Here is a 4533-nt window from a genome sequence, read left to right as displayed (position 1 = left end):
GCAAGAGAGAGAGAGAGAGAGAGGAGTGGGAGCAGGAGAGAACACGTCAGACCAACACGTCAGCTTCCTGGCTGAGGCTGCACGAGGAAGCAGCTGCAGCCTGGTGTTTCATTCACCACCCCCATCCTCTCTCCCTCCCGCTGCTCACAACCCCCCACCACACGCCCAGGAGAGTACCAGCCTATGCCCCTATGCCTACCTTCACACTACATACAGGCTCTGATAGATCCCACAGGGAGGCTGTTGGCACTGAAACATTCTGGGGTTTATTTTCCGTTCTATTCTATTTGAGTGGATGATTTAGAAAACCTGGCATGTATTTATTTTGCATCTCCTGCAGTCTTACAAATCCTGAAAATGCTGTGTTTTCTGTATCTGAAACCCCAGTCTGTGCCAACACAGCGTTCGGGAGCCAAGGGGATTGAACATCTCAATCGCTGCGAGTCCACCCAGGGCTGGATTTAAAGCCCTGCTGCTGAGGGTGCTGAGGAGATCAATACCAGCAAAGATGGGCTGCAGGCCATCATGCCTCCAAGAGTCTCGAGATGTGCACAGCTTTAGCGTTCAGGTCGGTCTGGATGAGACTGAGACAGCCCCCCATTATCCAAGCCCCCTCACTGGTTGACAGCTGGAAATCAGGTTGACGTGAGAGAGTCTAATGCATCTGAAAGCTTTCACATTTCATATGACGGCCCTTAAACTTTAGGGGCACGGCTTCTGTACACCAATGACAGAGCACTTTTTTTTTTCTTCCATCAGTGACAGAGGGCAAGCACCCTGCCCTAATTAATGCTGATAATGCCTGCCGAATTGAGAATAGAGAAAACCAGCACAGACCATGTGGGATAATACGCCTTAACTACAACCTGTCAACGCTTCTTCATTGTATACCATGCAGGGACAATCGCCAAGACGTAACAGCAAGCCGTTGGTGTTTGAATGGGTGCTGGGTGCTGCTGAGAAGGCGTTACCGTGACCAACCATGGTGATGTTTTTCAGTGATAAGACAACGGACTAACGTTGCACATCAATTGCATGTGATGACAGAAATATGTTTCCCCTGCAGAAGTAGATCATCAAAAACCACAGCCATCCGTTTCTTGTATGGAGAGGGGGCGGGGGCCAACACATGCGCTTGTCAGCGTTTCAAAGCATTTAAGTTGGGGAGGCTTTCGTCATCTACTCACGCGTAGATTCTTACGGTTAGCATTATATACAGTTATTGTTCAAATCAGCAGGCATTAAACCGATAAGGTCATAGCAAATGTTGAATGGAAATGCTTTTCGCACTGGCAATTTTTCTCGTAAAGATATCGCTAATAGAACAAAAAAAATCCCTCCAGAATTTGCTCTCGATACAAATGAATGGCTTACAACAGCCCACCATCCATTTTCCCCCGATAGGCAAGACGCTCTCCCATTGATTCTCCCATATGAGCTGATCCCTTTTACCAATTAACGCAAATGAATGAAGCTAATGAAGAATTAAATCATTTCGCTAAAGAAATTGTGCCTTCATGGCAAACTGCATTGTTAAAAAAAACAACCAAAATCTGGTAATCCTTACCTATTTTTCGTGCCCGCCCGCAGAAAGGAGATGCCAGCAATTGATGCGAACTAATTCAGCACAGGCGGAATCGACAGCTGAGTCGTCTATTGCGCATGCAACGACCGATGGAGAAAGCGTTAGCAGCCACGGGGGGTTGCTCCTGTATTCCAGAGCGCGCAGTAGCACGGAACGAAAGAGCACTCCCCCCCCCTCCCCCCGCCCCCTTCTCTTAGATCTAAACTGCCAGCGGGCGCTCCTTCAGCCTTGCGTGGGATCTTCCTGAAGCTCTGAACGCCAAGCCCTTGATACCCTTGTAAGGAAACCCCGACACCCTGGAAAGAAAAACTGAACTCAACGTTTCTTCCATTTCTCTTCTCTGTAACCAACACGCGCGTTGCATCGTGTTTAAGTACCTGTAAATGACCAAAACTAATCTAAACTTTTCCCTCCAGACCTTATTGTGTTCACCCCGAGGTTCTGAAACTGGTGGTTGATGATGATTCATGCCAAATCAATTTGAAGGCTCTGATTGTTTGCTCATACAACTTCAGAAGACAGCGGACAGCTACTGCATGACATCGATGATAATACGGTGAGAAAATCCTCTAGACTCATACAACCAGATGACTAAATATTAACAACAGAAATTAATGTGTTAATACATCAGAAACCCTAGAACTGCTTAGGGCCGTCTCAAGTGACTGCTCATTCCCACCTGACAACATCCAGTACCTTGGACAGCGCAACAGACATATCGGACACACCCGAAAAGCATGTCAACATCTGTGACTTCTGCCCTCTGGGAAACAAACTTCGAAACATTTCCTAGCTGACCTTATTTTCCTCACTATCTCAGTTTAATAGTTATAACATATTTCTCAATAACGCGCAGTAAAAAAGAGATGAACAAGACCCTGAATAGATGTTTTGTTGAGTGGCCCATCACATGTAAACCTTGAGAATGGCGCACTCTACTGGTCATATCCTATTAACTCAGGGAATGTCTGGGAATTGTTTTGTGTTAGATATTATTATAGAGGGTGAGAATGAGAAGAAAATCGGTGGCTCAACGTTAAACGTTCATTGTACCCTCGGCACCATTGTAAATGAGGGTCTTATTCTTCAATGTGTTTTCCGAGGATTAAATAAATAAATCAAAAACATACTACTCAAGTTATTCGTATATAACAGATTATGATTTACTGTGGGCTTTCTGATACTAACTTTATTGTATAAAACACCAATCCATTGCCCTTAACTTTCAAATCTCTCACTGAAATATGTCATTAGTGAAGCATGAGGCTGTGCAGCTGAGGCCTCCTATCAAAGCTCTCGGAGCAGAAGTGAGTTGTCTGTGATCTAAAGCATAAAGGCTGACCAGGGGTTAAAGATTGGACTGGAAATTGTGGTGAGTGACGGTACAGGAGCTGAGCCAATTCAGTTAAATGGCAAGAAGATGGATGTTAGTTCTGGTTACTTGCCTCTGGACTGGTCTGTATGAGGGGGTCCTCGCTGGACCAGTGTGGATGTGAAAGAGGGATGAGTAAATAGGGATTCTGAGAGAAAGGGTACAAGAGATAAAGGGTCGAGGGACAATGATCTGCTACACATACACCTAACATGAGGCATCGAATTTCAAATATATGTATGAGGAAATTCCTTTAGGATTTTACATTCTGGTGCAGTGAGCAATGACCACGGGTGATAAATATGTAGCTTGTCAATTGGTATTCCATGCACAAGAATCTCAAAGTAAAAGAGCAACTGCAAATGCAGGCAAAATGTTGTCGACCTCACTCTTAAATGTGCTTACTCACTCTCATTCTGGGGGAGTGGTGATCAAGAGCTCCACTGAGCAGGACCTTTTAGGGAAGAACAAAATGGGTAAATATATTGAGACTGACTGGAAAATGTCTTAAGTCATCACTGGTACCTATAGACACACATATTTCATTTTGTTTTGATCTTATTTGATCAGAGATTGTTTAAAAAAACGACTTTAATCAGCAAGGTAGAGAACATGAATATGGAAAGGTCTGTATGTAAAGTATGTAATCATGAGAGTCATGTTATCCATCAAATGTGGCGGGATTGACACTATACATTTAGAATTGAAACCCTTATAGTCTTATTTATACACTGATACATCTGTACCAATTACACTGTACACTGGCAAGCAGGAGATATAACATTGATTTGATTGTTTCATGTCCTCACATGAAACTTGCAATTTCTCTCTATCGTGTGTGAAATCAAATTGTTGGATACTGTAGCACTGCATGATCTCTAGTCATAATATTTCCCTCCAGAAACAGCTGCAAAAGCCATACTTATAAGAACACGTCACCACTTGTCTTAAAGGCCTATACATTCTGAGTATGATGCTTATAGCCCTATGCTGTCAGATTTAGAGCTTTTGAATTGAAATAATGACTAACTTTAGTCATACAAATGGTTAAATTGGACAAAATAGAGCATTTAAATGGAGAAGGTGACTTAGGATGATAACAGAAATCAAACAAGCATGTAAATGATTTTAAAACCTGATTATATCTCCACGTGTAGCGACCCTGGGCGAACCCCTAGTTTTACACCCTGACAGAATACGTATAAATGAGTCAAAACACCCATTCACAACTTGCAGCTTTCATCCTCACCCACCCACTGACTGAGATTCTGTGGGGTGGGAAGGGCATCCAACAATTAATTCAGTGTGGTTATCATCCATAGCCTAAAGTTCTCTCCAGCTGATCTTCCTTGTCTCAACATCATGCCAGTTCATCCATTGCCCTCGCTTTGCTTGAAAAGCCAGAGCTGGTAATTTAGTGCCCTCCTCTTGCTTGTGAACAAAAACTAGTTACCACCTGCCTTCTCTCCAGAAATGTAGCCTTACCCCATGCCTTCCAACTGTCACCTATAGCCCAAAGCCAACTCTTCCACTCTACCTGCCCCATCACATCCCTGTGCTATAATGCACCTTGTGC

The 4533-nt window shown here is 43.7% G+C and overlaps 1 protein-coding gene across 1 annotated transcript in view; it reads right to left on the bottom strand.

The window, feature by feature from the left end:
• rph3ab (rabphilin 3A homolog (mouse), b) overlaps positions 1-1753 on the bottom strand; it is a 35504-nt gene extending 33751 nt beyond the window's left edge. Inside the window, exon 1 of the mRNA XM_031585138.2 lies at positions 1568-1753. The gene's annotated coding sequence lies outside the window, so the exon portion shown is untranslated. The remainder of the gene's footprint in view (positions 1-1567) is intronic.
• Positions 1754-4533: the final 2780 nt, after the last annotated feature.

The sequence above is a fragment of the Clupea harengus genome, chromosome 18, assembly GCF_900700415.2.
Source record: "Clupea harengus chromosome 18, Ch_v2.0.2, whole genome shotgun sequence".
Taxonomy (NCBI): Eukaryota; Metazoa; Chordata; class Actinopteri; order Clupeiformes; family Clupeidae; genus Clupea; species Clupea harengus.
The sequence above is the reverse complement of the archived record's forward strand: the minus strand, read 5'-3'. Positions and strand labels throughout refer to the sequence as shown.